Genomic DNA, 13,290 nt, shown 5'->3' on the forward strand with positions numbered 1-13,290 from the left:
TCCTGCTCCTACAGGGTTCTGAGCATGAACACTTCCCTAAAGGGTTAAACACAAACTGCTCAGAAGTCCTGTCCTGAACCGGAAGTGCGTCTCCCACTGTCTTCATCTGCATCTGCTGCCACTTTCGGTCAGCAGCCCAGGGACCTGCTCCAACCTTGGCCACCAGGGGGCACGGTGGGCCCAAGAGCTGCAAGGGCAGCCCAAGCAGTGTCTCCACCAGGTAAGGCGATAGGAGTCCCCAGACTGACTAGGAAGGGTGGACTGAATGCTGCCAGACCCATCTGGCCAGGCTCTGTCCTCATGTAAAGGGATGTGGGTGACGTTCCCCTCCCAGCCTTTAGATTCCCCTCCTGCAATATGCAGGGTCAGAGAAGACAAGGCCCAAGGTTCTCCAGGTATCAGTGTGACTTCATTCCCTCAGTTACTCCCTAGACACTTACTGAGCACTTGTTGTACACTGGGAACACGGCAGGAACACATGGGACAAAGTCCCCAGGAGAGTGGACATTTGACCTTCAACAATGGGCCTCAAATAGGAGTGTTGTCTCATCTGTGAGAAGGGACTAGCACATAGTGAACTGGAACAACCAGAAGGTGGGTGGGAAATGTTATGACAGGACAGAGGGGGGACCCCTGTAGACAAGCCAGTCTGAGTTCCACAGCATCCCATTAAGACTCAGACGTGTGAGGAATCTGTGTCTACTACTGCCTCAGCCAAGTGTCCAGAGTGGTCCTCTCCTGTCAGGGTACTCCAGAGGGGACACCAGGTGGGCATTGGGGCTGCCAGACCTTACTATGGTATTTATGGGTGGCAGAGACTACCATCAGTCCACTAATACCTTGCACACAGCTAACATCTAGAGTCGTCCATGAGCACATCTGTGGGTAGGAAGATGGACAGAGATCCCCTTGACAAGGAAGAGATTGAATGTCCCTTCAGGCTAAAGCCACTATCTTTGTTCTCCTACCATTTCCATAACAGAACCCAGGGGTGGGGGTGGTGCATTGGGCTGGGACACATGGTAGGCATGTGGGTCAGAGAGTGACAGTGCTAAGGTCAGTAGTTCTTGACTTCTTTATATAATGTATAATCCAAAACCAGGTGCTAGGGAGCCAAGGCACCGGGGACACTGGACAGGGCTGTGGCCTGACTTATTCTTCACCACGACCATGATCATCCAGGTGCTCAGTGTTGGGTCTCTAGTCTGAGTGCTCCTACGGCCATGTCTACTAGCCACCATGCTAATTCCTAAGCGCCCCCTCATACCAGGAAGAGAAATTTCATCTCCCCAGGAAGTTCTTTGTGCGTCTAGAACATTCTTCTCTGGAACATTCCTGGCACTGACAGAAGGAAATCCCCATTGGGCCTTACTCAGGTTCCTCATTCATAAAATTGATTTCTCTCTTGCCATGTAGTTCTCCTTGGACCCAAAGCCCAGGTGACAAGGGGAAACTTTTTTTTTTTTTTTTGGTACTACAGTTTGAACTTAGGGGCACTCAACCACTGAGCCACATCCCCAGCCCTATTTTGTATTTTATTTAGAGACAGGGGCTCACTGGGTTGCTTAGCACCTTGCTTTTGCTGAGGCTGGCTTTGAACTCGTGATCCTCCTGTCTCAGCTTCCTGAGCCCCTGGGATTACAGGCATGTGCCACCACACCCAGCTGATATTTTTTTTAAAGAATTATCCATCAAGTCTTGGGTGTGTCCCAGATAGCCATTTGTCACACCTGGGTTTGCCTAGGCTGTGGGAACACCCACATGCATTGTCTGCAGAGTTTAGGGACAGAATGGGCTTTGCATCCCAACAGATACCACAACATCTATGGGACCCTGTGACAGGATTCATGGCCCACAGTAGGGTCACATCACTTCTTGCTAGAATATGCTGACCTCTATGGCTTATCTTAGTTCTTCACAACCAGTGAGGACCATGAGTGTGAACACGCTCCCATTCCTTCCCTCAAAAAGGGACACCTGATCTTAACTCCTACTTCTGGCCATTCGAGGAGCCAAGCATCCCGCTCCATGTCCTCCTGCAACATGATGGATGGAAAAAGAATTTAGATCTCATAAGAGTTGTAGGCACTTATCATCAGTTCAGGATAACAACTTTTTACTTTTTCAGTCCTGAGGATGGAAGCCAGGCTTCTACCAAGCACTGTATCATAAAGCCACACCCCCAGATCTAAAGAAGACTTTTTTTTTTCCCCCCAGAAGTATTGAGGATCCAATTCAAAGTGTGTATGCTAGTGCCCTACCACCGAGGTGCATCCCCAGCCTTCTAGAATTTTTATTTGTTTTTGAACCCAGGGCATTGTATTACTGAGCTACATCCCAGTCGTTTTCATATTTTATTTTGAGACAGGGTCTCACTAAGATGCTCAGGGATTTGCCAAGTTGGCAAGGCTGGCCTTGAACTTGCAAGCCTCCTGCTTCAGCCTACTGAGTTGTTAGGATTCTGGGTATGCACCACCATGTCCAGCCCCCAAGAATTTTATTTTATTTTATTTTATTGGTGGTGCTGGGGATTGAACCCAGGGCTTTGTGCATGAGAGGCAAGCACTCTACCAACTGAGCTGTATCCACAGCCCCTCCACAGAGGACTTCTGAAGCATGTTCATCCATTTCTCTCAAGCCACGAAAGACTCTGAGCTTCACATTTGACCAGTTCCTTAAAAGGCACCAAACCATGCATTCTTTCTTTCTTTCTTCTTTTTTTTTTAATATTTATTTTTTAGTTGTAGGTGGACACAATATCTTTTTTTTTACTTTTTTTTTTTTTTGGATCGAACCCAGTGCCTAGCACGCCTAGCACGTACTAGGCGAGTGCTCTACCACTGAGCCCCTGCCCCAGCCCCAAACTATGCATTATTAAGAGGATTATTCAAACCCAGACCTACTTCAGAACATGGAAGATATTGTGACACTCTGGAATGTATTTATACTAAAAGTATTCATGATTCATTTGACATTCAAATCTAATTGGGCTCTTTGCCTGGTGATGGACCCCTATAATCCCAGGGACTGAGGAAACTGAGGCAGGAGGATCACAAGTTAGAAGCCAGCTTCAGCAACTTTAGTAAGATCCTGTTTCAAAATGTAAAGAGAAAAAAAAAAGGCTGGGGTTGTGGCTCAGAGGTAGAGCACTTGCCTAGCATGTGTGAGGCACTGGGTTCGATTTTCAGCACCACATATAAATAAGTAAAATAAAGGTCCTTTGACAACTTAAAAAAATATTTAAAAAAGTAAACTGGGTATGGTGGTACACACCTGTAATCCCAACAACTCGAGAGCTAAAGCAGGAGAGTTCCAAGTTCAAGGCCAGCCTCAGTAATTTAGCAACAACCCAAGTTAAGTGAGACCTATCTCAAAATAATAAATGAAAAGGTCTGATGATATTGGTCAGGGTTAAGTGCCACCAAGTTCAATCTCCATTCCCCCCCACCTAAAATTAATTCATTAAAAAATAAAACATAAGTAAGTGGTATAGAGCTGCTGGGTTCAACCCCCAATACCAACAAACAAAACAAAAACCCAAATGTAATTGTGCATCTCATTTTTTCATTTGCTAAACCTACACACTCTAGATATTTAATGAAATCTTTTTTTTTTTAATAGTACTGGGGATGGAACCCAGAGGCTACCTTTGAGCTACATTCCTAGCCCTTTTTATTTTCTTTTACATTTTTATTTTGAAACAAAGCCTTGCCAAATTGCCTAGGCTGACCTGGAATCTGCAATCCTCCCTCAGCCTAGGAGTAGCTGGGATTACAAGCATATGCTACTACGTGTAGCTATTTTTGGTTTTTAGTTTGTTTTGTTTTGTTTTTTTGTTCACTGAGTTGCCCACTTAGTTGCCTGGGCTCAAGTGATCTATTGCCTCAGCCTTTCTAATAGCTGGATCAATGACATCTTTGGATAACGGAATAGAGGAATGAAATAAGAGAGCTGGAAAATTACTGAGACCAAACAAAAAATTTAGGCTGGGAATGTGGCTTAGCTTAGCAAGTGCAAGGCCTTAGGTTCTAACCCCAGCATGATACACACACACACACACACACACACACACACACACACGCACCAAACAAGGAATTTTATTGATGGGAATCACAGCTCACAGTGCTGTCTTCTTACTTAAACACTCCCAGACCTGTTATGGGCCTCTCTCTAGATCCTGCCTGAGGACTGTGGCACAAGCTGATCCCTTCCCACTGGAAGGCTAATTGTCAAGCTGATTCCTCTTTAAAATTCAGATCTTTCCTCAAATATACCTGTTCCTGAGCTCCAGCCCCCTGCCCCAGTCAGACACCTCCCTAGTCATTGTGTCCTATACTATATTAGTCTGTTTTTGCATTACTATAACAAAATACCTGAAGTTGGGGAACTTTATAAGAAAAATAAATTTATTGTGGTCTACCTCCTGGAGATCCAAGGTTGAAGTCTTATATTTGTTGATGGCTTTCTCTCTTTTCTTTCCCCTCATCCCTCTCCCCACCACCAACTTTCTTTCAAATCAAACCCAGGGGCTCACATATATGTTAAGCAAAAACTCTACCACTGAGTTACACCCCTAGCCCATACTTAAATTTTTACTTTTCTATAGAGTTTTGCTAAATTGCCCAGAATGGCCTTGAATTTGCAATCCTTCTGCCCCAGCCTCCCACCTTGCCTGGCTATTGATGGTCCTGCTGGCAAAGTCCTGAGGTGGCCCAGGGCATCACATGTAGAAAGACAAGAGTATGTGAGTATGTGTATGTCCTAGTTATATGCCTTTATTTTCTTTTTTAAATGGTGCTGGAAATTAAATCCAGGGCCTCACACCTAACAATCTTCAATCATGAGAGTTCACCCCTGATGGCCTTATATTATTCTTATCACATCTCAAAGTTCTCATCTCCAAACAATCATAGTCTGATTAAGTTTCCATTCTCTTCATATCTTACAGTGGGGGCTAAGTTTCAACACATGAACCTTTGGGGGACATTTTAGTCACATCCAAATGATAGCACATACTCATTATTTTATCTTCCCTTCCCCTCTCCCTACCTCCCCCATCTTTTCTGTCTCATTGTTTGGTTTGTTTGGTAGTGAGGATTGAACCCAGGGGCACCATACTACTGAGCTACATCCCCATTTCATTTTGAGACAGGGTCTTATTAAATTACTGTGGTTGACCTTGAACTTGAGATCTTCCTGCCTCAGCCTCCTGAGTTGCTGAGATGACAGAAGTGCATCACAGTGTGCAGCACTTTTTTTTTTTTTTTTTTTTTTTTGGTGGTGCTGGGGATTGAACCCAGGGCCTTGTGTATGGGAGGCAAGCACTCTACCAACTGAGCTGTATCCCCAGCCCCACGCAGCCCATTTTTAATTTTTTTAAATTTTATTTTGAGACAGGGTCTTGGTAAGTTGTCTAGGTTGGCCTTGAGCTTATGATAAAATAGAACCTCCCTAAAAGGGACATGAAGAGTTGTAAAGTGTTGGTGGCTGCCTGGGCATATGAGGACTAGAGACCTGAGGGTCTAGGTAAGAGAAAGACATCTTTTCCTTTGTCCTTTTGCCCTCTATTCTATCCCACAGTGCCTGGCCTAGTTAGAGCTTGTTAAATATTTGTGTAATAACTTATCCCACTAATACACCAATGAATGAGTGAACTCTTAAAAAGTTACTCATCCAAAAGAAGAAAATAAGGGTTGGGGGTGTGTCTCAGTGGTAGCAGGCCCTGGGTTTGATTCCTGGCACTGCACCAAAACCCAAACCAGGGCTGGGGATGTGGCTCAAGTGGTAGCGCGCTCGCCTGGCATGTGTGTAGCCCGGGTTCAATCCTCAGCAGCACATACAAACAAAGATACTGTGTCCGTCGAAAACTAAAAAATAAATAAATAAATATTAAAATTCAAAACAAAACAAAATAAAAACCATCAATTACTCTCTTTCCTTCCAGACCACCTGGCTGGCTACCCTACAACCTGCCCAGTGCTAACCAGCCCCTCTAGGAGGGTGTAGGGGTCAGGTAATCCATGCTGACTGGGTGGGTTTTTGTAAGTTTGAAGGAAAGTCTCTCCCAGCTTTCTTGTCTGTTTTTAGGAACAATCTCTGAGAAAATTCTCATAAAGAAGACCAGAGCCCTGGTTAGCAGAGGGTGTGTCAGAGGCCATGCAGCAGGAAGGACAGCCTGGACCTGTCTGGTCCAAAGCCAAAGGCAGAGAGTCCTGATGGCTGCTTCTCAGAGCCTGGCCTGGAAGTCTCAACATGGAAGTTGGGGATTCTGGCACTGATGAGGAAATGTCCCTCACTGAGACACACATGTGACTCACAGGACACGGCCTATGAATATCCAGAGCTCCACGGGGACTTCCAAATTCTACTCAAAAGACAGGTACACAGGGGCTGGGGATGTGGTTCAAGCGGTAGCGGGCTTTGTACACGCTAGGCAAGTGCCCTGCTTCTGAGACACACTCCCAGCCCTAAGGGACCCTCATTCCTCAGACTACTCCCAATCTCATCCCAGGATCAAGTGAGCAGCTGTGCCTGTGCCACTGGATTTCAGTTTTTGTTGTTGTTGTTGTTGTTGTTGTTTTCTTTTTGCACTGCTGGGATGGAAACCAGGGTCTCTCTCATGTTAAACATATGTTCTACCACTAAGTCACAAACCTAGCCCAAATTTCTGATTTATTTCCTTCCTTCCTTCCTTCCTTCCTTCCTCCCTCCCTCCCTCCCCCCTCCCTCCCTTCCTTCCTTCCTTCTTTTCTTTTTGGTACTGGGGATTGAACTCAGGGGTACTCAAACACTGAGCCTCATCCATCCGCAGACCTATTTTATATTTTAATGAGAGCCAGGGCCTCACTGAGTTGCTTAGCACCTCATCATTGCTGAGACTGGCTTTGAACTTGTGATTCTCTTGTCTCAGCCCTGCCCACTCCCCACAGCCGCTGGGATTACAGGCATGGACCACCATGCCTGCCCCAAATTTCTGATTTCTTAACTTCCTCTTGGTTCTGACTTTCTCTGTCATAGGACTTCCTCTATGAATGGGGGTCCTAGAGGAGAGAAATAAGCAGGTATTCAGAAAATGTAAAGATTCTAAGCACTTATTGTTTAAATGTGATTTACAGTGTATATATTAAGTGCTTATGTATATTTACTATGTGTTTATTGAAGAATGTAATTCTGGTGGGCATGGTGACACACACCTTTAACCCCAGAGACTCCAAAGGCTAAGACAGGAGGATGGGCAACTTACTCCAGAGTAAGTTGTTGAAGGACAGCCTGGGCAATTTAGCAAGATCTTGTCTAAAAAAAAAAAAAAAAAAAAAAATTAGTCGGGCACATGCCTGTAATCCTAGCAGCTCAGGAGTCCAAGACAGGAGGATTGCAAGTTCAAAGCCAGCCTCAGCAAAAGTGAGATGCTAAGCAACTCAGAGACCCTGTCTCTAAAGAAAATACAAAATAGAGGGATGTGGCTCAGTGGTTGAGTGTCCCTGAGTTCAAATCCCTGGTATCAAAAATGAATAAAAACAAATAAATAAATAATAAATTGTCTCTGTGGCGCAATAGAGAGTGCATTGGGCTTCCCTGCTGAGGCCATTCAAAAAATTATAAAAATAAAATAACAAGGTAGCTTGGTGGTGAAATGCCCCTGGGTTCAATCCCTAGTACTTAAACAAGAAAGGAAGAAGGAAGGAAGAACTAAGCCTAACCACTTCATGGGCTGCATTAATATAAAGCACACAAAAAAGAATATTATAAACAAAAAATATTAGTCACCAACATATTCTCAGCCCCCCACAGGAAGTGGAAAAGCTCAATCAGACCTGGAGATATTTTTCTTTCTTTCTTTCTTTTTTTTTTTTTTTTTTTGTTTCCTTGTACTAGGGATTGAATCCAGGGCCTCACTGATGCCAGGCAAGTGCTGTACAATTGAGCTACATCCCGATCTAATTTGACACAGCCAAGACTCTGGGGAAGATGTAAGCAAGTGCAAAGATCTCTGGATTTCAGAACCAGGTTCTGGTTTTATTCTGGGACCCTGGCCCAAAATCAAAAGCCATGAGCCTCAAGGGTCTCCTCTTTTGAATGGGACTACATCCCTCTACCTCATGCAACAGCGACAGAAGTAAACGGAGAAAGGGAGGCAGAAGCTGGCCTAGCCAAAGGAACATGGGGAGCTATTTTCAAAACACAAAATATGAACCATGACCTACTAAAGTTCCTTGGGACTTTTTCTTTTTTTCTTTCTTTCTTTCTTTCTTTTTTTTTTTTAAAGCAGAGAGAGAGAGAGAAAGAGAGAGAATTTTTAATATTTATTTTTTAGTTCTTGGCAGACACAACATCGTTGTTGGTATGTGGTGCTGAGGATCGGACATGGGGCCGCACGCATGCCAGGCGAGCGTGCTACCGCTTGAGCCACATCCCCAGCCCCTCGTTTCTTTTTTTTTTTTTTTTTTAATTTTAGTTGTTGATGGACCTTTGTATTATTTATTTATATGCAATGCTGAGAATCAAACCCAGGGCTTCACACACACCAGGCAAGCACTCTACCACTGAGTCACAACCCTAGCCCTCCTTGGGATTTTAATGTGTGTACTTAGAAAAAAAGAAAACAGGGGCTGGGGATGTGGCTCAAGCAATAGCGCTCGCCTGGCATGCGTGCGGCCAGAGTTCGATCCTCAGCACCACATACAAAAAGATGTTGTGTCTGCTGAAAACTAAAAAATAAATATAAAATAAAAAAGAAAATGGAGAAATATAGAGTGTGTGCTGCTTAGTATGTGTAAGGCCCTGGGTTTAATATCCAGGACCACACACAAAAAAAAAAAAAAAAGAAAGAAAGAAAGAAATGAAAATGTAAACAGATCAGATGGCCAAGGGAGCTTGCATAGGGATGGGTTGGAGTATAACTCAGTGGTAGAACATGGGTTTAGAAAGCACAGGGCCTTAGTTAGATTTCCAACACCAGGGGGGGGAAAAAAAGAATGATACAGCTTTAATGAAATCTTTTAATACTTTTTGTTTGTTTTCTAATTTTTAATTTTTTTCCTTTGACACTGGGGATTGATCCTAGGGGTGATTTACCACTGAGCTACATCCCCAGGCTTTTCAATTTTTATTTTGAGACAGAGTCTCACAAAGTTGCTGAGGCTGGCTTCCAACCTGCAATCCTCTTGCCTCAATCTCCCCAGCCACTAGGATTACAGGCCTGCACTACTGAGCCTGGCTCTAACACTGGTGGCACTGGTTTACTTCCTCCTTTCTGCACATAAAGGGGAAAGATGAATTCCTCCCACCCCTGCCCCCAGGTGCCAGGGATTAAATACAGGGGCGCTTAACCCCTGAGCCACATCCCCAGCCCTTTTTTTTTTTTTTTTTTTTTTTGGTAGTGGTGCTGGGGATTGAACCTAGGGCCTTTTACATGTGAGGCAAGCACTCTACCAACTGAGCTATATCCCCACCCCAGCCTGTTGTTTTTTTAACTTAAATTTTGAGACAGGGTCTCAGTTGTTTAGGGCCTTGGTAAATTGCTGAGGCTGGCTTTAAATTTGTGATCCTCCTGCCTCAGCCTCTCTAGCTGCTGGGATTATAGGCATGTGCCACTGCACTTGATAGATAATGCTTTTAATTAGTGATTAAAGCTTATCACTAATCCCTCTTAATTATGTCAATCAGAACCAGGTAAGATTTGCTTCTAGGTTTTCAACCTACAGATCCAAAAATCTTGACTGAAAGATCTCCTGAACTCCATCTGGACTCAATTCCAGATTTTCTAGCCAACCAACATCAATAAAATTACACTCAGTTCTCCACCCCTGGGTAATGTAGGTGCCACCTGACTTTCCCTGGGGAAGCAGCAGGATTACTTTGGTCAATACATTGGTTTGGTTGTGTCTGTTTCTCTGGGGAGAATAGAAGGTGACTTCTCACTATTCTATCTCAGCTCCAACAGACCTACCCAAAAATAAATATTTTTCATATATTAGGAACTTACATATGTGAACCTCAAAATGTTTGGCAAATTCAAATGGATTAAGCTGTCCAGGAATCTTAGGAAGCATGACAGAGGGGCACTTTGCTGTGTCTGTGGACTGTTCCTGTTGATGAGGGACACTGGAGAACTTTAAATTCTTTCTTAGTACCCTTCCCATTGGTCTTAAGCACTTGTCATTCTTCATTGCCAATGGGTACTACTTCCTTGGTCCAAGGATGTCTTGAAGGAGATCAATAAGAAGTCTTGCAAGCTGGCACCCACCCGGCCTTCATTTTTTTTTTTTTTTTTAACCACTGAGGCGCCACCTCCCTTACTGCCTGTGGAGTGGCCTGGCTCAGTTCCCATTTCCCTATTTGGATGTGAATGTCACTTAGCCAGTTTGCCCACATGATTTCCCAGACCCAGGAAGGGACACGCCTTGGTGCAAAGATGCAATCGCTGCTACCACCATGGAAAGGAAAGCATGTCCTTGGTATAGTCTTGTGCGTCAGAAGCAGTGGCTATGTCATCCATTTTTTTAAAAATATTCTTTTTTTTTAGTTGTTGATAGAACTTTATTTTTATTTATATGTGGTGTTGAGACTCCAACCCTGTGCCTCATGCATGCTAGGCAAGCGCTCCACCACTAAGCTACAACCCCAGCCCTGTTATCCATTTTTCTGTGGCATTTCATTCTCTCTGACAAATTTCCTTTAGCTTTGGGTTGATGATTTTCCAGCCAAATGGGTTTTTTTGTTTGTGTTTGAGCTGGAAATTGAACTTAGGGCCTCACAGGTATTAAGCATGCACTTTACCACTAAGTAACACACTAGCCAAGATTGCTTGTGCTTACAATTTCAGGCTACATGGATATCCCTACATCTAACTACTATCTCTACTTTGGGGAATGTCTTTTTCCAGAAAACCAAAGAAACTCTGTGCATTCTTAAGATAAAAAGGTGAGATTTAATAACAGGTCCTGACATTTCCAGGGGTCAGTCAGCAAACTGCATGAGGTGTATCCCTGAAATAACCTCACTGTATTTGCAAGCTCCCACTGACAAAGTTATTGTGGATGGACTTGACCCTACCAGGGTCCCCACTTGCCCTTTGTTCTGGAGTCTGGGGACTCTATTAAATATTAAAACTGTACCAGAATCTCCATTCAAAGAAACACTTTCTAAAGTTGTTCTGAGAGAAGGAAGAAGCTCAGGGAACTTTAACTTTTTTCTTTATTTTTCTGTTTCTTATTTTGGGCAGTGCCAGGAATGAAACCCAGGATCATGAGCATGCTAGGCAAGTGTTGTACCATTGAGCTACATTCCCATCTCAAGGCTCAGGGCATTTTAGGTTCTTGTCGTTCTTCTTCTTCTTTTTTTTATTTATTTTTTAGTTGTAGTTGAACACAATACCTTTATTTTATTATTTTTATGTGGTATGCACATGCTAGGCAAGTGCTCTATTGCTGAGCCACAACCCCAGCCCTCGTTCTTTTTTCTTTTTGGAGGGGAGATTGCACCTAAGGCTTGGTGTATGTTGGACAAACATCACTTAGCTACAGCGTCAGCCCTTGTAAAATTTTATTTTGAGACAGGGTCTCCCAGGCTAAGTTTCCTTGAACTTGGGATTCTTTTGCTTCTCCTCCTGAGTAGTAGCTGGGATTACAGGCATGCAGCACCATGTTTAACTGAATTTATATATATATATATGTATATGTGTGTGTGTGTATATATATATATATATATATATAGTAGTTGGACACAATAACTTTATTTTATTTATTTATTTTTATTTATTTTATTTTAAAGAGAGAGTTTTTATTTATTTATTTTTATTTATTTTATTTTAAAGAGAGAGTATGTGTGTGTGTGTGTGTGTGTGAGAGAGAGAGAGAGAGAGAGAGAGAGAGAGAGAGAGAGAGAGAGAGAAGAGAGAATTTTAATATTTATTTTTTAGTTTTTGGCCGACACAACATCTTTGTTTGTACGTGGTGCTGAGGATCGAACCCGGGCCGCACGCATGCCAGGCGAGCGCACTACTGCTTGAGCCACATCCCCAGCCTGGGAAATTTATTTTTTTATAAAATAAATAAAAAGGGGCTGGGGATGTGGCTCAAGCGGTATCGAGGTCGCCTGGCGTTCGTGTGGCCCGGGTTCAATCCTGAGCACCACATACAAACAAAGATGTTGTGTCCGCCAAGAACTAAAAAATAAATATTAAAATTCTCTCTCTCTCTCTTTCTCTCACTCAATCTCTCTCTAAAAAGAAAAATAAATAAATAAATAAATAAATTTCCCTTCAGGAAACTGAAGGGACCACCAACAGAGGTCAGATTCAGGAAGGACCACATATTTGTCTGTTGGGAAAGAGTGGAGGACTGTACAAGGAGAGCCTTGCACGTGCTAGGCGACCACTCTACCACTGAGCCACAACCCCAGCCCCTGAATTTTAGATTCTTAATATGGCTTTACTCTGCATAAAGATTAAAGGACACAGGACCAGCCTTCCCCACACCTTTTCTGTACATGGGCTAAGTTTGAGATTTAGACAATGCAAGCTTAGGATTCATCCATAAAATAGCAGTAAGATATGAATCAGTCACGACTGTCCTGTGTGTCTCTAGGTTTCTCATGTATAAAATGATGGGGCTGGACAACAGGCTGCTCTTTGATCCCAGTTTGGTTCAACAACTATAAAGAAGTTAAGTGCAAAGCACTAAGGGATTACTTAAATGAACAAGGCTGGTTTCCTATACTAGGAAAGCTTCCTATTAGTGCCTGGAATAAAATGAAAAGTTTCTTAGCCCTACTGTGTAGCATGCACAGTGCAAATCACTTTCAGCTCACAATCCTCAGCAACCTTTTGAGACTAGTGTTCTCTTATATGATGAGGAAAATAACTGGCCTTTCAGGGAGTGGCAGGCATGGTTCGACCCCAGCTCTGCCAGCCACCAAAGTCCAAGTGTTTATCGTCCACTCTGCCTGCTTCAGATACTTGCAGAATGTGGTAAGTGCCACAAGTAGAGGTGCCAACAAGGTGCTCTGGGAACATGTTGTCTTCATGTTTACAATGGCTTCTTTCCCTAGCCAGGACTCTGTCAGCCTTGGCAGTTGGGACTGAGCTCACTCAGGGTGTCAGTCCCCACAGGACTCCCTGCCAACCACCCATCATTGTGACTCTCTGAATGTATTCTTTAGTTTTCTTCCAGGAATGTCAGCCCACTTGTAACAATAACAATCATCCTTTCAACATGGTCACACTGCTTCTTCGTTTAAAAAGCAATTTCACATCCATTATCTCATTTAATCACTTCCTCCTCTACATTC

Source organism: Ictidomys tridecemlineatus, chromosome 2, assembly GCF_052094955.1.
Source record: "Ictidomys tridecemlineatus isolate mIctTri1 chromosome 2, mIctTri1.hap1, whole genome shotgun sequence".
NCBI classification, from domain to species: domain Eukaryota; kingdom Metazoa; phylum Chordata; class Mammalia; order Rodentia; family Sciuridae; genus Ictidomys; species Ictidomys tridecemlineatus.